Source organism: Amblyomma mixtum, chromosome 7, assembly GCF_055824585.1.
Source record: "Amblyomma mixtum isolate Tamu chromosome 7, ASM5582458v1, whole genome shotgun sequence".
Classification (NCBI taxonomy): domain Eukaryota; kingdom Metazoa; phylum Arthropoda; class Arachnida; order Ixodida; family Ixodidae; genus Amblyomma; species Amblyomma mixtum.
This window is the reverse complement of record NC_143018.1, coordinates 79,672,922-79,696,301: the sequence shown is the minus strand read 5'-3', so window position 1 is coordinate 79,696,301 and position 23,380 is coordinate 79,672,922. Positions and strand designations below refer to the sequence as shown.

The following is a 23,380-nucleotide window of genomic DNA, read 5'->3' as shown; positions in this document are numbered from 1 at the left end:
GGCCGAATCGGGGCATTCCTCGCTGCCACTTGTTTTCATATCACCAGAAAGTTTCTGCAGTTGGTAGTATAGCCTGAGTCCCAACCAGCAAAGTTCACTAGTGGCATGAGTGCAAACCGGCAGATGAGTGAAGTGATATTAGACAAACTGTGGCCAAGCAAGTATCCAAACATGGCTCTACTGGATTGGCTGCGCTCCATGTGACGTTCTACCAGAGCGTACCAAAAATACAAAACTTGCACAATATTAAAATTAAAAATACCAAACTGCGAGCATATTTATTTTAAACTGCCTGAGCATGGCGCGATTACGTAATCCAGAGGTAGAACTGTGGTTCGCGAAAAATGCCGTGTAACTGCAGCAGACTGCTGTTCATTTCAATGTCGGACGGAAAGCTTAACTGCCGTTCAACTGAGCAGAATTCGAAGTGGTTCTTGCAACAGGACTACGATTAGAGAACCGATTTTATCCTACTTTTTCAGTTTCCACGGACTGTGACTTCAACAGCTTGTTTACCACTACCCGCCGCAAGTCACTTGCGATGTTAGACAGTAACAAATTCGCACAACCGTCGTCCGCCGCGATCCGCTAAACCGTCTCAAGCCATTTTCGTTCGCAGCAGAAAGAGGTGCAGCGATATCCACACTGTTTCGTACCTTGTGAATTGAGCTGAAAACCACCCGGAAATCGAAACTGAAACTTAGTAAAAGAAACAGTGCTGCAATAAATTAAAGACAACTCTAACATAGCAGCTCCCGTTACATCGTTCCGGAGGCCTGGCCTTGCTCATCATTATAAGCAAAAGAAAAAAATCCGAAATTTTGTGTCTTTATCGCTCTAAGATCCGCTGGCAGTGTTACTGCTTACGTTGTATACAATGCCGATATTTTATATATTACCCGCAGGAGGTAAGCTTTGTGATCCTATAGTAGATAATTTCCGCTTCTCCTTTACTTGTCAGCGACATAAAGTTTTAGGGACTAAAAGCTGGAGATTTAAACAATGTGTTCGTATTACGCGTGCTGGAATACATATTAAGGACGCGCAGTATGGCTGACGCATCGATATTACATGTCGGAAACAAGACCTTTATTATGACATATTTCTCTTTCTCAAAAAAGTCACTAACGGCTACCAGACATAGATGCTTGTAGACACGTGTTGCTTTTTCTTTTTCGTCACCTTGTAAGAAAATTTTATTCAAAATGAAATTCACAAAACTTTCTAAAAAAGCTTCACTTCTTAGCGGAGCAGTGCTGCGCGGTGCGAACTCAACCGTGATGCTCCTAGCCTGTTTTCTGAGCTTGTTTCTGCCGTATACCGCAAAGCTGGTGTAACCAAAGCTGGCAGGGATCCGATACGTTCGGGCCCTTTTTCTAGGCCCCCCGTGGATGAAAGTTGGGTGTGTTCCGATAGGCGGCATATATTTCACGCTGTATCGTTTTCGGACCGTCTAGTCCTTCCCTGTCATGGCTGGCCAGGTGCTGCGCACTGGTCAGTCATGTACCTCGAACACATCAGTCACGTTTGTTGAACGCCTCCGCTGCGCACGAGACAGCGCATTGGTATGCTGCAAAGTTTGGGATGTAGATTATAATAAGAAGAAATCGGCAGGGGCAGGGTATTTAATGGAAAGGTAAGATAACCGATGGTCTTCATTGGTAACGTACTGGATTCCTCGAAAGGGCAAGTATAGCAGGGGCGCCAGAAAGTGGGTGGGCAGTTGAGATTAGCAAGTTTACAAGAATATTGTAGCCGCAACTAACAAAGGATAGCGTGAACTAGAGAGATATGAGAGAGACCTTTGTCCTGCAGTGGGCGTAGTTAGCTTGATGGTGATGATGATAATGTCGGCGCCAAAAGCACTTAGCAGGCATTAACGCACAACGTTGGTGAAAATATTTCAGGACAGAAGGTATGCTTTTCAGCCCACGTAGTGGGGCACGTACTGCGCCTGTGAAGCTATCAAAATGCTGGGCAACGAGAATAACACTCCTTTCCACTCTAAAGATTTCAAACTTCATGAATGTCGCAAACAATCCCAACAAGACTCAGAAGCAGACCATGAGGCCTGAACACCTTTGACCAAGTCCCTGTTGTTATTTCCTGCGCACTGCATGTCAAGTTGGTTTGTGTGGTGGAATTAAACAGATGGGTGTACTAAGTTGCCCGTTTGCATTAAAAGCCTTACAAGGCCCCAGTGCGGCCACACGCAGAAATACAGACACACGAAACTATCCAACACTGCACTTCACTTTCCACACAACAAAGGCTATCATCGCTGGCCTAATTCACTCATAAGAAGCAGCTCTCCTACAGTTTTTTTAGATTGTTTGTTTTTCGTGGCTGTTAATCATTGCCAAAATTAAAGTTTGACGCGGCCACATTTCCAGCCTTTAAGAGGACACGAAACGCCTTTATAGGTTGCAGCATGCCGCTGCGGAGATTTGAATGGTATCATGGCCTCCCTCCGTGAAACATCGACCTCTCCACTGGACTGCATTACCTCCAAAAGAGAGCACAGTGCCCTGCGTCACCTCACCTCGCCACCCGCCGCCGAAAGCGTTGCAGTCGACTCTGTTTTCATCGTGGGTCCTCTACTTCTCCGCGTCTGTGGGCTCCTGCAACGGTGTGGTGAGGGGAGGGTAATCAAGCACAGCTGCCCCTCACTATCATTTTTTAACTACGAATGAAGGTTCAAAGTGAGTTCGCTTTGCCTTTGCAAAATTTAGCCGTGTATACATGCACTGTGCTCGATGGTGAGGAACACTAACGTGATTGCGAAGGCGATTATCTGCTCACATGATAACGTAACCGAGAATTCTAATACTGACGCCAAAGATGTCTCCTATCACTGAAAAGCCTCGGTGACAGAGCCGATGCCTTATCGATAAACAAAACCGTATGCGCTCCCGATCTGTTTGGTGGAGCAAACAATCACATCGGCTGTCATCACAAACTTGTTCCGTCTCACAACTATAAAAATGAGGTGCCTTTTATTGCAGAAAGCGGAGTATGAAGCAACTACAGCTGCTCGGGATGGATGTTCGTGTATGCGGTTAAACTAAAAGGAAATACAAGCCACGGTCATGATTTAAGGCGCAGATATGATTGGCGTCGACTTTAGATCTGGACATATTAGCAATACGGCACGTTGAGGTCCAGCGTCGCCAGTCAAAACAGTTGGCCGTGGTCAGAAAGCAGCGAGAGCAGATATTAATCTGGCTGTGCAGGCGCAGCTGTAATCGCGTTGAGGTGGCGCCAGGCAACACTCTTCTCCAGCTCACGTAACGACAGCGTTTTCGAAATAACCTTTACAGAAGGTAGGAGGTACGCCGTGAAAACTACACGGCGATGCGAATTTCTAAGACAGCTAGTTTATGGAACTGAAGCAGCATTTATAGCTGTCACTCACTGTGGAACCTGGCGGTCTCGATGCTGCCCGGAACTCGGAGCCGTCTGTGGTCACGTCGATTATTGAAACAATCTGAATAGCCTTTTGGCTCAGCCCACGAACCTCCTCCTCTTCTTCCTCTTCCTCTTCTTTGTAATGGCACATACCCACGTGGGGGGATTGGCCAACCTCTTCTTCTTCTTGTTCTTCTTCTTCACCTCTTTATAATGGCACATACCCACATGGGGGGATTGGCCAAGGTATAGTGGTATACATAAGGAAGTTTTCATAGGATTACGACAAAATATCGGAGCCAAACGTGAATTTTGAAAAATGTATTCATGAAAAACGACAGAAGAATATTTGAAGTGAAATAACAAAGAACATTTTGGCGCTAATACTAATAATAATAAAAAAAAACTCCGAGACTTTTAAAGGAGTTAGCAAATCAACCTATCAGTTGCAATTATGTAATCATGGAGATTCCCGCAAATTGAACCCAATGCAAATCCTTTGGCGCTCGCTCCGAACGATAACAACACTGGCAGAGATAACGGGAGTCCTAACCTGGAGAGAGGGACCTCCAGGTAAATCTTTCTCTGAAGTGCGAACTTTAGACAGTAGAGCAGGAAATGGTCCACAGATTCAACGTCCCCGCATGAGTCACATAGGTTTGTCGGAGACCACCCACATCTGCATAGGTATAAATTTAAACTCGCACTACTCTTCCTCTTCCTCATCCGGCAGTCGATGGGATTCTCGTGGTTTGTATGCCCCCCGTTGTGATTTCCTTCCTTCCAAGACAGAATAGGGCAATGCAAGAGCTGGCAATGAGGCAAGAATAGCATTTTTGTTTTTGAGAAAAATGAACAACCTTTTTTTTTCTTGTGGTTGGCAAGACTGCCTTTGACTCATAGCACGCTCATTGTTGCGGGATGACGTCCTCAGCGGTACAATGGTGTCCCCCACTAATCTCTAATTGGTCTAACGCCATTCTATCTTTGTCTTCTTGATCAGTTCAAGCTTGCCTTGCTATCGCTTGCCCCCCCTCTGGTTAGCTTAGTTGACCTGAAGTTCGCCTCCGCACAATTTTGTGTTCGGCTCATGCGCAAAGATGCATTCCATCAAATCTGATTTCTCCTCCCACCGCTCAAATGGCTAATCTGGCTGCAAAACACTCCGCAATGCAAACTAAACAGCAACGCATTTTCCCACGGAGAATGGTAAATGATTTGCGTGCAGGTCATGGTTTGTTAAGGAGCGAAAAGAAAAAAGTCGAGCGAATAATTGATTTCAACTGAGTGGTTCAAAGAGCGATATTGGGCGAAAAGCTAGGGGTATATATAAAAAAAAAATCACCGGACGGTTCCCACTGGTTAACGCGGAATTAAGCTACAGCTATTAAAGTATTTATACTTTATGGTATGGTGTGGTAGTGGTAAATAGAGCGACCTCAGATTTGTATACTTCTGGGGCACTCTGCCTAATTTTTCACACGTAGTCATTTTTCATCTAGGTCTACTCTCCAGTCCACCGCTCTGCCAGTGTTATGGACCTTAGGAACATAAACACTTGAATGCAGTGGGGTCGTGCGGGGACCCTGGGGCATGCCCCGAATTCCTTTTACAATAAAGTTTTTTTTTCTCTCTCTCCACCGCTCTAGAAGCGCAGCGCCACCGATAATCTCCTAGGACGGCGCGTTTCGCAGCAGCGGCTGCAATTGGACCTTGCTACATTCCTGCACCCTCGCCATTCTTCCATGGTGACCACGTTCTGGTTACTCTGGTACGCGTGCCTAAACTCTCGCCATGACCTCCTCCTATCGCCGTAGCCTCCTTCGACGGCAACCATCTTTCTCCTTCTGTGGTAATTACCCTCCGATTTTTTCCCATGACACCGACATACCATTTGCGCTTTCTCATGCTCTCGCTATACCCTCTTCCTTTTACGGTAACCACCTTCCGCACGGTTACCGCTGTAACCATCCTCTGATTATGCCTTCCTATGCTCTCGCCATGCTAGGGGGAAGTCTCTGCGTTGTGAGCGAAAAATCACGAGCATGACTTTGGCCGGTTGTGCCCAAAGAGCCACTCAGGAGACAGTGGGCCTTCTGCATATACGGGAAGAATTACTTATTACGCTATCGCGTCATACCTTTAAGGCGGATATTGAGTGACCCCTATATTTTGTTTCCCTCCATTCAGCTTTGTACCCAGAGCAGCGCGCTAAGCAAGTCATTCAAAAACAGCCAACTGGACTCATTCGTAGCTTTTCTTGTGGCTAGTACCAAATCCACCAAATGTCAAGCGTGACAAAGACGTCCTTTTGATTCGAGAAGTGAGTAGTCTTATTGGCGCTCTTCGCTGTTCCTTCCGTGTGTGTGCCCTTTTGCGATTTATTCCAAAAGGTCGCCTTCCACTTCAGCCGCCTTCTGACGTTCACGCGCCGTGTCAGCTAGGTGCTCGAGCTTCTTCTGCTAGTGTTGTTCATGCATAGCAGGGACATCAGTCACCCGGCTCATGGACACTCCAAGACTGGCTGTCACGCCCGGGGCGCGGCCGTCCGAGGAGGACCATTAGAATCCGCTGGGTTTCAATGTTCCGGGTTGGATTTCAGGGTGAAATTACCTGCGAGCCAACCAAACTAGTTTGTGCGCGCTAGAGCTTTAACTCTAATTATCATAAAATAATGAAGAGAAAACGAACGAACCCTTTTCGGTTACCGGAGAATGTTAAGGAGTGCGCTACACCGCAGAGCGCACGTGTAACAAAAACCAAAAAAAGACAAGCTAACGTAAAAAGAAAGGAAACTTTTTGTGGGTAAAAGCCAGAAAGAATTGCGTTGGAAACTAAATTAGTCGCAAAGATAAGCATTACCGTCTTAGCAACGCCTGCCTTTTTATATCTTATTTTAAGGTTTGCGTTCTTCCGGACAAAATTAGTCCTGTTCTAATAAAAAAAGGGCTCCACCCTCTGCGGTATCACTCAACCTTTGTTGATAGAAAAGTTTTCCTCTCTCTCTGTATGAGATGTACAGTCCATTGCGCCGCCAGGAAAGAAATCTTAGAGTGTTACAAAACTGAGACGCAGCACGACCAACGACAGGACGAAAAGGTTCTTCGCAGCTCCATATAGTTTTGATTTTAAGTTCCATGTCGAAAGTAATTTGGCAGCTTGAGCAATAAATAACCAGTGCGGAACATATATTGACAGTAATAAATGCTCATGATGAAAGGAACGGTGCAGTAAATATCTCATTCTGGTTGGACACAAGAACCAAGCTGCAAATTAAAATTCACTTTAATTTTGAGGAAACGATAGGATCCAACTATCTAGCGAATCGCTGGGCATCTCAATCGCACCGTGAAAGCGGGCGTGAAGCAAAGATTGTGGGTTTCTACGTAGACACAGGCCACCACCCACCGCGGGTTCGAGCTTCGCGCGAGCCAAGGGCCCCGATCAGCCGTCACCACACACACACTGGGACACCGATGCGGCGCACTCAACCTCCGCTGGGAGGAGAGCGATTCGCCGCAAAGAAATAGGCCCCCAAGTTCACAAAGGAGACGTTTATTCACGTCGTCCTTCAGCAGTACACACGCACTCAATCGTCACCCCGTCCCGGGGGCGCGCGAGGAGCAAGGCTCCGCTGCGCGCACGAAGCGACTCGAGCAATGCGCGCCGCTAGCACGCCGCTGTAGGAGAATGTCCCCGCGGCAGTGCTGTCATCCCTCTCTCGTGTCGACCGTTGGGCCGGTTGCGAGAGAGAGTGGGCAATCAACGCAAGGTGCGCCTGTCGGAGGTCGCTGGACCCCGCTGGACAGGCTCGAGCCGCTGCAGGTCAGAGGACACGTGCGGGCGAGCTCGAGTAAGCACTGGTCCGAACGGCAAAGGCTGGCACGGACAAACAGTAGTGTACGCACCTTACGCTGTCTCGGAGGGATCTCTCTCTCTGGGCCCCGCTCGGACGGTCGCGCCGTGCGTGGCCGCCCTTAGCGGGTCCCGAATTCCCGCCAAAAGGCGCCAATGGCAAAGGCCGTTGGGGAGCCGGGGCGGAGCTGTGGCAAAATGACAGTGATTAGTCACCTAGCCGCCTCTCCACCGCCTGAGGCGGGAGCAAGGGAAAGAGGAGAAACAACGCGGGAGGCCGGCACAGCCGCGCAAAGGCGACGGCGGAAAGCCAGGATTCCCACAAGATTCAAAGAAGATTCATTAGGAAAGAGATGGTGGTAGGAGTAAAATAAAGAAGAAAGAAAAATGAACCGTAGTCCTCATCATATCGCGTGGGTCTCCTTGAGGAAAGGAAGAAATTTTCTGGTATAAAGCGAATTGCTAGCAAAGGAAGCTGGGCTAAACTATAGACAACGTTCTCTGTGCAGCGCATGAGACGTCTCCAGGCTTGCTTCGATTGGGTTTGGGTTAAGGTTGAATGGCATTCGATATGCTTTGATTTGTAAACAAGCAAGAGTAGCGCACTGGCATGAAGTCTAATAGCTGCTTTATGCGATTTTTTTTCTTTACTATAAAGTGTCCTATTCGATGAGTGACTGTATTTGTCTATTGGACTTAATTCGTCCTGAACTTATAGGGACACTTAAGTCGACGTTTTTCATGGCTTCAATTAGCATAGTTCATTTCATTTTACGAAACATGGGCAACGCATCTTTCAGAAATATGTTGTTAATCACGTTACAGTTCGTTTCTCAACGTAATTCGCTCTGTTTTCTCACCAGGGAGAAACTGGCCAGAGAGGTTGGCATACGAGGGAAAAACAACCACGCGAGGCATTCCTAGTCTTCGGTTGTGGCTACGAACCCTGAACTATCTCGTGTTATTATTCTGACCCAACAAACGGCTGCTGCCGGGATATCATCTACAAGCCGAGAAATAACCACAGCGAAGGTAGCACAGACATTGCGATCCCAGACTTCCGTGACAAAGACGTCATCGCTGTCGGCTGTGACGTCCAGCTTCCAGTCGCAGTTCCTGATCGGACCACCGCTTACTCGCATAGTGTTGCCGATGATTGCCGCTGTGTTGCATCCGGGACGGTCCGAAATCCCTGCTGCCTCATCGCTCATCCCGAGGACTTCGGCACCCACTGACACGAAGATACCTGCCAAGCCCAGCTCAGAATCATCCTCAGGACTGGCAGAGGACGACGGGGGACCCTGCGGCGCATCTCAAGCCACTGGCTACTCACTTCTCCCTCAGGGAGAAGGTGTGGTCCGGTGGGAGGTCTCCCATTGTTTCTTGGTCCGCCAGCTCAAACTCTTCTGCGGGGATCCCTTTCCTGAGAAGCGACTCCTACACCGTCGCACACACAGAACCTTTTGTAGACGAAGCCCCGAACGAGTCATAGTCAAAGGAAAGCCGAAGAACCGCACAAAGAGGGAGCAAGGTTGGCGTCTGACCCTAATCCTTATTGGGTACGCATATAACTCGAACTATATGGCAGCAATAAGAAGTTGAATGTTTTTAACACGCAAGAACGATCACCCCGGTCTTATACCTAGCGGCGCTTAGGGCTGATAATTTCGTGAGCTTCAGCAGTCTGAAGTCTTGATTTAGCGAGTGCCGTTCAGAATGTAATATGCTGCGAAATTTGCTTCCAGTCTTCGAAGTCTATACGCGCCTGCTTAATGGAAGGCCTCTGCGACGATCTAATGCCCTATTAAACGCTGACAGCATCCAGCACTGAAAACCTCTCTGCGGTGGGAGTTTCCAGGTACGCGTACGCACTGCTACTTGACATTAGCAGTTAACAAAACGTCAGTATTGTCCCTACGCAGTCAGGGTTTCGGCTTGTAGAGGCTTAACGTCCCAAAGCGACTCAGGCTATGAGAGACGCCGTAGTGGGGGCTCCGGAAATTTCGACCACCTGGAGTTCTTTAAGGTGCACTGACATCGCGCAGTACACGGGCCTCTAGTATTTCGCGAAATTCGACCGCCGCGGTCGGGATGGTTCTTTGGTCTTTGGTTCAGCAGCCGAGCGCCATAATCGCTGAGCCACAGCGGCCGTCAGTTGCCGGCTTGACGGTCTCTCTTGTTCTTGAACTCTAGCAGTGTGACAGGAAAATCATCTGAGCAGAATTCTTGCGCAGCTGACCGCCGCAGCAGCGTCTCGAAGTTTTATTGAGACCACGCGATGCGCAACGAGACGAAAGTGAGAAGAGCGTAGATCTTTTTGTTCTCTTTAGACAATGGAAATATGTTCATATTATTCAGTTCTCAAATACCTCACCCAACAGCTTTACAAGCGACGTCTCGTGACGCGATGTTTTCATGGCAACTATTCGGGCACCCTCCGTAGATTTCATACTAGTGCGAAAGCTATACAATCAAGGCGGAAAGCTGGGTTAGTTGGTGTGTCATCGTTAATTAGAAGACTAGCGCAATAAAACTAGGGCAAAGACATAGAAGAAGATAGGACGAGCGCTCGTCCTGTCTCCTTCTACGTCTGTCCTAGTTTTATTGCGCTAGTCTTTTAATATCGCCGCCAGACGTGCTGACGACTTAGCAAAGCAAAACCTTGAGCCATTGAGCCAGTTAGGCTAAACGCGTGCCTTCGCAAATCTACTACTCAGTTTAACTACGTTATAACCATGTCATTTTTATTTGCTGTTAGATAATGATTCTGTATTTCAGCCAACTGTACTATAGAGCGAGAACTTTGTGGCGTATAAATAACGAGGAAACCCAACCGAAAAAAAGTGCAGCAGTCATTTTTCTTTGCATAGCCCGAAAGAAGCCAAAGGGAATAAATTACTCCAAAACAATCTCTCTTTTTTTTTGGCATGCTCCATGTTGGTAGCCGCCATTAGGCCACCGTAATTCGCACTGAACTAAACTGTGGGCAGGTTTACAATCGCGCATTCTTTTTCAACCTAGATGAACTATTTCCACTGAATGGGCCCCAGATTTCGGTGGTCTTTGGCATGGTAAAAATCGCAAGAAATAAAGCACGCACGGCTCGCATGTTTTGACGAAACAGTCAGATCTGGGTCTCTAATTCACGGGGAAGTAGAATCAAAGGAGGCGACGAGAGAAGACAGGAAGGTAGTTTACCCAACTTCACCAACATAAATATTTCCAAATAGTATTAGCGTGGCAGGCTCGTGTCGCTGAAAATCCGGCGTTGTCGGCGTCGTTAACCATGACCGAAAAATCTCCACAGAAGCAACCTAGGGGGCAGACGGGCCACATAGGTCATGTAACCTTGTGGCGTCACCACAGCCTGGCCACCGGATTGTGGGTAAACTGCGCAACATGGTAGATGTAAGCTAAATTAATGATTGATCGCGAGAGGTTACTCGAGATGAGCAACCTTGGTCGCACCAGCCCCACCAGGTGCAGCACCTGCCATCAGAGGTCAGAGGCGCATCGCTTAACCGCTCTACCACTGTACCAGGAGTGGTATGATGGCTCCCAGGGATCTATGAATGCTAAGTAGAGAATGACCAATTCTGCATATGTGGGCATTAACCCATTAAAGATATCGTGTAGCAGAAAATAGTAACAAACTTCTTGTGTAACGGGAAAAAGTATCTTATTTTGGGTATTCAGTACTATCCTTTAACGCTAGTATTCCTAGACAGCAAGAATAATTTTTTGGGGCGAAATGCATTCATAGCAGAAGATATTGCTCTTAAGACACCACAGCGATCAGCAAATAGTTTGAGAAATATCATCGTAGATATCCTGACTGTAGAATGTCGAACTGAAATCTTATAGTCACGTTCTTTCGTTCCTTGGTACATCAACATACTTATATGTGAAAGTAGCTGTCGAAATCTTGACAAAAACGGGCACAATGATTGTTCACATGCGGGATATCAATCGAAGCGCTTCTGTACGGCGCAGACGTGGGCCATCCTGCATTTCCTGATCGAGATCGACAATGCCAAGTTGGCAACCAGTCGCACGTTTCAAGACATAGCTCACAAATTTACCGGAAACGATCAGGGCGTCTATGTCGGATACCTGGGCAGAGACCTCGTACAACCCTGCCTCCTAAAATACGAAGGCGAATCAAGACTACAACTGGACAGAGGGAGAACTGGATAATCTTGGAGGGAGAAGTGACCCACGGGACCCGAATATCTGAGCGAAGAACTGGAGCCATGGCCAGGTTTCGAAGTAGTGGAAACATGTGAAAATCGTGGCAAACCCCAAGACCGACAATAATTCCGCGATCAAAGCCCTGAGTCCCTTCTCGCAGACTTCACTCATCGATAAGGTGCACGAGTAGGTCATCCAAGCCCGAGTGCAAAATTTCATATAGGCAAACATCTTCCCGCACACCATGCTGGGCTTCAGGCTGGGGCTCTCTGCGCAAGATGCGCTCCTAATCCTAAGAGAAGTCCTATAGGGCATCCCAAAGGGGATGCTCGCACTCGACCTGAAGGGGGCCTTCGACAACATCTCTCACGAGGCCATCCTCAAGGGGCCGAATGACATCAGATGCGAGAAACCATCTTTGATGATGCCAAATCGGTCCTGATGGGCAGGATGGCGTTCACGCGATAGACCTATAGACCAACCAAGGGGGGCAAAACCAATCGTACGAACAATTTTCACTCTTTCCCTTGGTGTCCCTGCCGTCAATTTACGGCGAAAGCCTCGATATCCAGATCGTCCTCGAGGCATCGTCCGTATCACAAAATGCTCAGCCCTGAAGACGCAGTAGCTCTGAGCCTTATCCAAACAAGCACATTCCTAAACCTACGCAGATGCAGCAAAATGTGCCCACTAACACATCATGGCGCCTGCACCTGGTGCGCCGACACACGACCCACACTCTTCCACATCTCGAATGGGTGGTGAGGGGGGGGGGGGGTTGCGGGTGCAAACCGCGAAATTTAAAGCCGCCTGTGGGAGGTACAGCTGTCCGGCGATGCCCTCGAGGGGCAAGAAGCGCTCTGCCAGCAAGTTCGTCAAGCAGCCGTGACCAGTGGATGTCCTGAATGACGAAGCCACCCACTCGACCTCAAGATCAATTATGCCGTTGCTTTAAAGAAACATTTCTCCACTTTCTCTTCCTTCTTGTCCTTCGATCCTGAATGGCTTAGCACGTGCTTCCGCATTTATTTCATATTTATTTTACGCTGACATTAACTGAGAAATATCGCATTTGCATTTAACGCGCGGAGTATACGTTCATCAGATGACTTCGCTCTAGTAACATTCTGTTTCGAGTGACATAAGCCGTTTGGAAAGGCTGGAATCGCTGTGCGTCATTCAGAAACAAACGCCTTCAGTCCTAGTAGTTTTACGTTCCTGGCTGAAAAGTGATAGTGATGAAGTCTTACTATCTATAAATAAACGCGAGGCTTCTCAAATAGCAACATCCGCAACATTGCTTCCCTTTCAAACCACGTCAAATGTAACAGAGTGGTGTGGTCTATAACATATTACATGCTCTTTGATGTCAAGGAAGCAGTTCTCACCGTCATGCGCGAGTTAATGCGTCCAGTCTTAAAGTGAATGGTATTAATGGCCTGTTGTACAGCTGCATATCCTCATGATAAGTCTTCATACGCGTCAACGACGACGACGACCCAAAACCACGTATCTCTAGGGACTCTTCAGGAATGAGTTTTAGGTGCCGCATCTTTTTATCTGACTGATTGGGTTTTAGAAATGCATCCCACCATCTGAGGAAATCTAGCTGTGCGCTGACGACATTCCTGTATAGTATATAAGTCGAATAGCTTCATTGCACATGCAATTTTGCAGAAGGCCCAAATTTCAACTGAAGTGATATAATGAAAACGGAGTGCGTCAATGACCAAAGAAACGCGTTAACTTTTTTTTTTGTTAGGGCCAACCTTGCACACTGCGTGCTGAAAGGTGCAGGCACCCCAGTAACTAGCGTCACTAACCAAAAATTTTTAAATGCGACCATTGACAAGTTACTCTCTTGGTCACTGCATGTCTGTAATTTATATGAAATTTTGCTAACTTGCCTTCATCATCCGCACGCTCTTCATCACCACAAGTTGATGCTTCACTGAAAATTCATCACGGTTGTATGCAACGCTTTGTGAAGGCCTTCTGCGGTAGTCTCCCTCTTCTTTGGAGCATGCGGCAAGCTCACATCAAGCTTCTGGGCCCGTATTACGGAACTTTGTCAAAAATCTGTCAAAAGTTATTTACACTGACGTCAAAATGACGAAACGATGTGACGTCGACACCTGACGCGAAATTGACGCAACGAGGAATCAGCCAATTACAGCAGAGCGGCGCCCCGAAGCATTTGCCTGCACGACGAGGGACCGTCTGCTAAATTTTTCCTAAAAGAGTAAAGAAATGCACAGCGATAAAAATAACTCTTATTTTATTTTGCCAAAAAATGATATTTAAAGCTAAAAAATATTAAGAAAAACAAGAAGCGCAAGAAGTTAGGCTATTAAATTTCCTGGTGGGTAACTTTTGCTGCCGCGGGGATGCGCAGACGGCGGTAAAACGTCAACAAGCCGCTTTGCACGTGAACAGCTGTTCCACGCCTTGCTACTGTTTTCTTACGTGGCGAAGAAAACCAAGGTACTGTACGGTTGTTCTAAGTGCGGAAAAATCGACGAAGCCAACTTGTTAAGGTCTGTGTTCGGCTCTTACGGTCGATGAAAAAAGTGTCAAAGCGTGAAGCGTTGTATGTGATGTGTGGTCGTCTGTTTCTTTTTCCTCGACCGGTAAACAGAAGACGGCCACGAAGTGCGATTTGCAGGTGAAAATAAAGTTCTTTGCCAGCATAAGCATGTTTTATTTGTATGTAGCTGTGGCACAGAGGTGTCGTCGGCTGCCGAAGCTTGCATGAAAGCCGCCGGTCGCAAATAACCGCTGTGCACACAGCACCCGCCGCTGCACCGACAGCGCATTCGCACGCAAACCTCCAAATTTATCGGCGAGTTCGTCGCATAGCCACACCGCAGTCTGCCTCTCCAGTCGAAAAAGGCGTCGGAACAGCTCGTCCGGCAAGTCAAACGCGTCTTCGTGCGCCCTCCTTCGCCGTTGCTCGCGTCGCCGCAGCCACATACGACGCCGCTGCCGCCGCCGCCATTTTCTGTCAAAAACGGAGCGGTCCAATTTTGACCGCCTCGAAGCCGTCAAAAAAAATCGTCAAAATGCGCCTGCATAATTAGGCGTGCAACGTCACCACTTCTGTCATGTCCGTGACGTAAACGCCAGCCACCCATGACGCAAGAAAGCAACATGGCCGCCGGACACAGCCGACCAATAGGAGCGCGACTACGGCGGTGCTTTTTGACGAGTTTTTGACGCGTTTTTGACAAGTTTTTGATTTGACAGTTCCGTAATACGGCCCCTGGAAGACGTTCACATCAAGCTTCTGGAACGCATTGAAATTCCCCCTTGGCCTTGCGAAAATGACCGCTACCACGAGTACTCTGGCAGAGTGCTGACGCCTCTCCGAACTAGTTCGGCGCACACAAGACGTGCCTAGTACCGGAGTGTGATTTGTGCCTCGTGGACTTTGTAATCCCCATGCAGCATGTCGCGAATCCGAAGTGTCCGTCCTCCCCCGCTCGAACAACCAGTGCGCCGCCGCGTCTTTGTTACCATCATGGAAATTTGCGCAGTGTATCACTAATACAGCATCTCCTGACCACGTACAACGCTCATGGTCATAATCTTTGAATACTGGAATGTTGTAAGGTATTCTTATGGAAATATTGACGGTAATGGCTCATTCTTTCGATGAAAATCTTTCTTTTAAAGTTTTCCTTCTCTCGCACCGAGCAATCAAGACTGCCATAGAAAACACACATGGAAAGCTTTTGGCTTTAGCTCAAGCGTTAGTAGCAAGAAATACAAGCGTGTCGAAGAAAGATCTGCGGATGTATTGATTTATTACAGTGAAATCTTACAATATATTTAAAAAATGCGTTCATATACCCTATCCCGCTCAAAGATATTGTTACGGGGTAGTTCCGCTTGGGATTGCAGAGAGCGGACACGGAAAACAGGGCTTTAAAACCGCAGGCGTTTACTGCAGGCACAGGCCGACACTGCTCGACCGTCGTCTTCTTCACAAAACTCAAGAGCTTCTTCTTCTTCCTTCCTTATGAATGCACCGCCTAATGTAACACTACCCCGCCGGTTGAAAAGCACTTTTGTCCTCAATTATGAAGCCGACAAGGGTAGGGAAAAGAGGTGCCGGTTTTGACATACACGACAGAAGCCAACAGTCACTGAAACGAAGCAGCATAGGGGTTTTTGTTTTAATTTGTGGTGTTAATTAGTTGGAGGTCAATAGTGTTAATATTCAATCACTTAAATATAGTTGATAAGAAAGCAGAAGAAAAAATAACCACATGCCACATGGGTGGGATCTGAACCCATCACCTCCGAATTTCAGTCATGAGTTCGGATCGCACCGGCGGCTTGTGGTTGTTTTTCTTCTGCCTTCTTATCAACTTCCTTTAAGTAATTGAACATTTACGCTATTAATCTCCTAGTTAATGAACACTACAGATTAAAAAATCATCCCCTATGCTCCGTAGTTTCGGTGACTGTTGACTTTCGTCATCTTTGTCCTGAATTGTTCGGTATAATTGAGAATAAAACCAGCACTCTCGGGCCTATGCTTACGTAAATAACTCTTCAGCATATATCTGCATGATACAGTGTGCAGCATCAAGTTAACGCCGATGTCTCAGTGACGTCCTGAATATCTATAATCCAAGCCTGAAAAATATGCACATCCTCAATAAAGCCATCGACACCGGAACAAAGAACACATGCTGGTGTAGAACTGCGTGCTTTCCGAGCGGGTTTTGCCTGTAAACGCAAGCCACCCACATCACAGGTTATTTTCACTGCTTCTTGAGCTGTGCGTCAATGCGCGGAGGTATCATGCATGCAGCAGCAGTTTTTCGACGATTACACAACCCTACACAGCAAAACCTGTGGACTACACAACAGCGTTTGTAAACCTTCTGACGTAGAACTTAACATTTACATTAATGCTACCACGAAGTTTAGGTTTGGTGCACATGATAGTGAGAAGCGGACATTGTTTACAGCAACAAGCGACGAAGAATAACGGTGAGGTTTTTTAATTCAAACGTAAGCCAAGGCCATTCTTGCGGTACACACGTACAAAACACCGAGCACATGCTTGGATCGTTGCGAGCACACACGCTCTTTTTCTCCATCTATAATTTACCGAATGCGCTGGCTTAAGAGCCGCGGTAGTGTGGGGGCTCCTGCTCCGAACATGGCTGCCGATAATTTGTGGGAAACTGGGCAGATAACAGCTCTTCAAGTATGCGCCGCTTTTCTGCCATGGAATAACCCGCGGGGAGCCACCGGCCGTGACAGTTGCCTTTAACACACTACACCAAAATAGCCAATAGTACAGCTTACATTTTGAATGGCGAGGGCTGCGCGTTTGTTGCTTACTACTTGGGCGGCTTATGTACGTGGGAGGCCAGACTAACAAGGTTCGCACAGCTGTTAAGAATTTTCATAATCCCGCAAGAAGAGTAATCGTTCCAATTCAACGAGAACTTCCTATTAGTCAGTTCGTACCGCACGAATTACCAAGTGGCATTTGACCTTTTTTGAGTGCTACACGTCGATAATTGGGATATCGAGGGGAGGTATGAAATATATTTTACTTTTAAACTCTCTCCCAACCACGGATGAAATGGGCACTGTTGCGGAGCAAGAAGGCGCCGAAGTACGCCGTGGCATGTTTGGAGTGCTTGCGCTAAGCTGGCAGATATTAAATCATCTCATAGCTATCTCTCATCATGTCTCGTCGTTTCGTTTGCCATCACGTAACATCTGGTGAAAGTTTGGGGTCTGGACATCAACCCGTTCCCTTGCGCTTCGGATACTGTTGTCCGCCGAGGTCTCCTGTGGTGAGCTGGTGGTTCGCACTTGCCAGTATCGCTCCAGCTCGACTTGACGAGATCCAACCAACCGCTCCTCCACTGAATGGTCCTGACTTACTCTGACTCGCCCGATGCTTTTGATCATAAAGGCGGCACTTCTGCCCCTACCGTTTGGTGAATCCATGGACCTAGACATTGGCTTCTGGCGACCGGTGGCTTAGCAGGTGTCACTGATCAGATTTCATCCGCCCATAATCCGGTTATGTCTTTTAATCGTGGCGGCAAGCTCTTGACCTTCTCTTGCGTCTACAACAATCCAGTCACACCCTTGGTCATGTCCTGCATCTCATCAACTGAGCAAGCCTTCTTATTTCGCAATCGGGATGACGATGATAAAGTACTTTAATTGCAACTAAAATGTGGTCGGTCCCTATATTCCGGGAATTCGTTGGACATTGCAGCCGCTCTTGCCCTTGCGGTCAGCTTCTGCTGAACTTTCGGGAGGATCTGGACAACATTTCCTCCCATCTCTCAATCGCCGGTTCTGTCACTCTTTCTAACACCTCGTGCTTTTCGCAGGACATACCATGTGGTATAGGTTCGTCCCTATACCACAGTGTGCGCACTGTGGCTCATAGTCTTCCGGGTAGATTGCAGGAAGTCTTTTTGAGCTTTTGTGTGTGTTCGTATCCTTCTCAGTGTTATTTCCCGTCCCTTGCCTTGTTCTTCAGCCGGTGGCACGTATTCCCCTCTGTCTAGTCCACAGTGTTATAGGATTTATGAGTATGCGGCGATCGTTTGGCCCCGGGTCGTGTTGCGGACTAGGAAGACAATGATGGAGGCAGCTACACAGGCGGAGCGCTCGCGATACGCCATAATGTATTAAATTTTCTGAGTCATCTGTCATCATGTCTGATCCTTCTGCCTGCCACCCATTACAAATATTTATGCGTTTTCGTTAAATATTTTTGGGCTCAGGAAAATCGCATTAATAAGTTCACAACATACATACAAAAGGAAGCCAAATAAAACGATAAAGATGCGCGTTCACTTGTCTTCATTTTTGTCTACGGAGTTAAATTTTAAATCTCCTAGTTTTTGGAATGAAATTTTAGCGGAAACTTATAAAATAAAGCCTCCCATAGATGTTTACTTTCTTCTCGAAATTCTTTGCGAAACTGTTTTTAGAAAATTTGTCGCAAAATTTGCCTTCACATACTCCATAACGAAAGAAATAATTGAGAAAAACTTTTCGATATCAAAACTGTTTGCTTACCCGAAAGCAAATACTTCCGAAAAAAGCCAAATTTGTAGATCGTGCACTTTTCCTGGTTGGAAGCAATCACTTAAGACCCAATAATGAGGCACGCTTTCGCGAGAAAGCCAGGTGTACCCTTCACAGCGAAGGAGGCATAAAATTATGCGTAAACGATGCGGAAAGCCCACAGAGAAAACCGGTAACATATGCAACTTCAATGCCCTTTTCAAACCCGCGGCTTAATCCTAAACGGGTCCAAGTAAAATACTAACCGGTTCTTCATCGCCCCCTGCACCAAAGTCGGATTATGCGGCAGCCTTCCCTGAGTCGCTGCTGCCGAGATATCGGTCAAAATTCAATTCAATTCAATTTCTTTTGCATTTTTTACAGGGGTACAAAATATGCGAGGGCAAGCAACAAAAAAGCTGCTGATTAGCAGCTTTGTTAATGCACAGTCAAATGTTGATGCGGCTGAGTGGCAACATTTGCCGCCTTTCATGGAGGGTTCCACTTTGGCCATTCTCAACTTGTACATTCCGGTGTTTTCAACAGTGCTTCAGAAATAGCTGCCGCGAGGAAAATAGACAAAGCGAAAAGAAAATAAACTAGTTTTCTGTTTTCAGTGTAGATGGCGCGTTGATGAACGGCACTGGAACGTTTAAAACTGGCTTTTGCGTCGTTAACAACTGTCAGCACAGAAAGAGTCTCACGATGTAATACTGATGGCATGCGGAACCTTAAGACACTACATCCTACCGTCATTCAGCGACATCTGTAAATATTGTTGCGGGAAAGAATATATTTACAGATATTTACAAATAGACAAGAACAGCTGCGAACGGCACCGAGAACACAGTCCGAACTTCTTTGTCGTCTTCTACTCTTCGTCTTCTACTCTTCCCACTCGTGCCATCGCTGTTTGTCGTCGTCGTCTACCCGCTTCAGGACCCCCGGCTGCTGAAACGCCGTCTCGGCGTTAGGGCGGCGGCGTATGAGCGTCGTGATAAGGTTTCAGGCGACAGACGTGGACGATGTCGGTGGTGGCGCCAGAGGACGATGGTGAGGTTTGAATGGGAGCAATTTCATAGTTCACGTCGGTAACACGGCGCACGACACGGTAAGGGCCACGGTAGTGCGAAAGGAGCTTCTCGGAGAGACCGACGCTGCGAGAGGGCGTCCAGAGAAGGACGAGTGATGCTTGGGTAAATTCGACGGCCTGGTGACGGCGGTCGTAGGCTGACTTCTAGGAAACTTGAGAGGCTTGAAGCCTACTACGTGCTATTTGGCGCGCCAGCGTGGCCTGGGAGATGGCGTCCCGAGCGTAAGCAGTGGTGGGGGCTGAAGAAGGCGGCAAGAGTGTGTCCAAAGGCAAGGTGGGATGCCTACCAAACAAAAGGTAGAAAGGAGAATAGCCTGTTCTGTCATGAAGGGAAGAGTTATATGCAAATGTCACATAAGGCAAGGCTGCGTCCCAGTCTCGGTGGTCTGGCGATACGTACATGGCTAACATGTCGGTGAGCGTGCGGTTGAACCTTTCCGTAAGCCCATTGGTTTGTGGGTGGTAAGCTGTCGCGAGTTGGTGCTGCGTGTCGCACGAACGAAGAATGTCGTGACCTACTCTGGATAGAAAATAACGACCGCGGTCGGTGAGCAGTTGACGAGGGGCGCCGTGGTGAAGGATGACGTCTTGCAGAAGAAAATCGGCAACATCGGTAGCGCAGCTGGACGGCAAAGCACGCGTGATGGCGTACCGAGTCGTATAATCAGTTGCGACAGCGATCCACTTGTTGCCGGAGAGGGACGTCGGAAAAGGGCCAAGAAGGTCGAGGCCAACACGGTGAAAAGGTTCCGGAGGGATGTCGATGGGTTGCAGAAGACCGGCAGGCAAAGTGGAGGGCCTTTTCCGACGTTGACACAGGTCGCAAGCGGCCACGTAACGTTTGACGGAACGATAGAGACCAGGCCAAAAGAAGCGATGCCGCACCCGAGCGTACGTGCGGGACACGCCAAGGTGACCGGCTGTCGGCAGATCGTGCAGTTCTTCAAGGACAGAAGAGCGTAGACGTTGGGGTATCACGAGCAGGAGCGGAGGGCCATCGGAGCGTAGGTTTCGGCGATACAAAATGCCGTTCTGGAGCACATAAAGGTTCAGAGACGGAGATCGGTTTGCAGAACGGATGCCATCAAAGACAGGACGTAAAGATGAGTCGTGGCGCTGTTCGTTGGCAATATCGGCAAGACCGGAGATAGCGAAGAGGCAGGGCAGGGTCTCAGCGTCCTCTAGGTCAGGTGGTTCTACAGGGTACCGGGATAAACAGTCAGCGTCCTGGTGATGGCGCCCTGACTTGTACACGACGGAGTATGAGTATTCTTGGAGGCGCAATGCCCAGCGACCAAGGCGACCGGTGGGATCTTTTAGTGAAGACAGCCAACAGAGAGCGTGGTGATCAGTGACAACAGCGAATGAACGGCTGAACAGGTAGGGTCTGAATTTAGCCACTGCCCAGACAAGGGCAAGACACTCACGCTCAGTAATGGTGTAATTTTGCTCTGCGGCTGAAAGTAGGCGGCTGGCATAAGCGATGACTCGATCCTGACCCTGTTGACGTTGGGCTAGGACGGCGCCGATGCCATATCCGGAGGCGTCCGTGCGAACCTCTGTGGGAGATGACGGGTCAAAATGTGCTAAGATGGGCGGAGTGGTCAGCAAATGAACGAGGGTTGAAAATGAGTTCTCTTGAGCAGGGCCCCAAGTAAAGGGGGTGTCGTTCTTCAGAAGATCGGTGAGGGGACGAGCGATGCCGGCGAAATCTTTGATAAAACGGCGAAAATACGAGCACAAGCCGACAAAGCTGCGCACATCTTTCGACGACTTTGGAAGAGGAAAGTCCTTCACAGCTTGAATTTTGATGGGATCTGGGCGTACACCAGAAGCGTCAACGAGGTGTCCGAGAATAGTGAGTTGGCGACGACCGAACTTGCATTTCGATGAGTTCAGCTGAAGTCCGGCGTTACGAAATACTGTCAGAATATTAGAGAGGCGCTTGAGGTGCGTGGAAAAAGTAGGCGAGAAAACCACAACATCGTCTAGGTAACAGAGGCAAGTGGACCATTTAAAGCCACGAAGAAGGGAGTCCATCATCGTTCGAAGGTAGCCGGGGCGTTACAGAGGCCGAACGGCATGACTTTAAACTGGTATAAGCCATCAGGCGTCACGAAGGCGGTCTTCTCGCGGTCCTTTTCATCAACGGCAATTTGCCAGTACCCCGATCGAAGATCAATTGAAGAGAAATATTTGGCGCCGTGGAGGCAGTCTAATGCATCATCGATCCTTGGGAGTGGATATACGTCTTTTTTTGTGATGCGGTTGAGGTGCCGATAATCAACGCAGAAGCGCCAGCTGCCGTCCTTCTTTTTCACCAGGACGACTGGTGAAGCCCAAGGACTTGACGAGGGCTCGATGATGTCTTTTGCGAGCATCTTGTCCACCTCTTGATTTATGACGGTGCGTTCGGCGCTGGACACTCGGTACGGACGTCTGCGGAGAGGAGCGGAATCACCGGTGTTTATGTGATGCGTCACCACAGAGGTCCGAGCCAAAACACGGCTATCAAAGTCGAAGATGTCGCGGAAAGATGATAAGAGGCACCTAGGATCGCGAGCTTGCAGCGGCGGTAGGTCAGAAGCGATCATGTCGGCGTAGTCGTCCGTTGGGTTCACTGTTGATGGGGCCGCAGGCAGCCGGCATTGCTGAGTGGAAGGTAAGCAGCTGTCCACCACTGATATCACACATTCGGCAGCAGGGCACAGCGTGGCGAGTGAGATGCCTTGCGGGAGTGGTTGGATGGATGAACCAAAGTTCAGGACCGGAAGGTACGCTCGGTTGGCCGACATTGTAAATACAGTGTGTGGAAGCGCAATGCTGCGCGTCAGGACAACGTCAAGTTCCGGAGTGACTACGTAGTGACCATCAGGTACGGGGGGAACAGATGAGAAAGAAATGTAAGTTGCGGCTTGAGGCGGTAGACGGACAAAGTCGACAGCACAAAGACGGTGTATAACTGGGGACGGCGACTCAGCAGAAAGAGGAAGGTCAAGCTGAACAACATTAGTGGCGCAGTCAATGAGGGCTGAATGCTCAGACAGGAAGTCGAGGCCAAGAATGACTTCATGAGGGCACTGGTCCAGAACAGAGAACAGAACGGATGTATGGCGGCCGGATATGGTCACACGGGCTGTGCATAGTCCAACAACATGAGGCGTTCCGCCGTCGGCAACGCGGAGAACGGCTTTGGGTGCAGGGGTCAGTACTTTTCGGAGGCGGCGTCGTAGGGCTGAACTCATGACGGATACGTGCGCGCCTGTATCGATCAGGGCTCGCACAGGCACTCCATCGACATGAATGGCGAGCAAATTATGGTGTGCGCGAAGGGCTAATCGAGGATTTTGGGACTGGGGCTGTACTGCAGCATCACCTCCAGACACTGCAGCGTCTAGTTTTCCGCTTGCGAGCGTCCGTAGGGGCCAGGAGAGGAGCGACGGCGTTGGGGCGAACGGGACTGTCGACGCAGGGGGGACGGGGAGCGGCTGGAGCGGGGAATCTGGCCGTCGACTGGAGCACTGTGCTGGGCTGGAGGGGGCGTGTAGTGGCTGGACTGTTCGTCGTCACGGTGGGAGCTGAGAGGACGGTATGTGCTGCGACGGGACCAATAATTTCGACAGTGGCGGGAGATGTGGCCAATGCGGTGGCAATTGAAACAAATGGGCCTGTCGTCGGTTGTCCGCCAATCGTTAGGGTTTCGGCGACGTGGAGAGGAGTACGAAGGTCGTCCAGGAGCAATCGCAGTGATTTCGGGTGGTGGTGAAGACC

The 23,380-nt window shown here is 48.6% G+C and overlaps 1 pseudogene; it reads left to right on the top strand.

The window, feature by feature from the left end:
- Positions 1-2,459: 2,459 nt before the first annotated feature.
- On the top strand, positions 2,460-8,806 carry LOC149336596 (uncharacterized; annotated as a pseudogene).
- Positions 8,807-23,380: the final 14,574 nt, after the last annotated feature.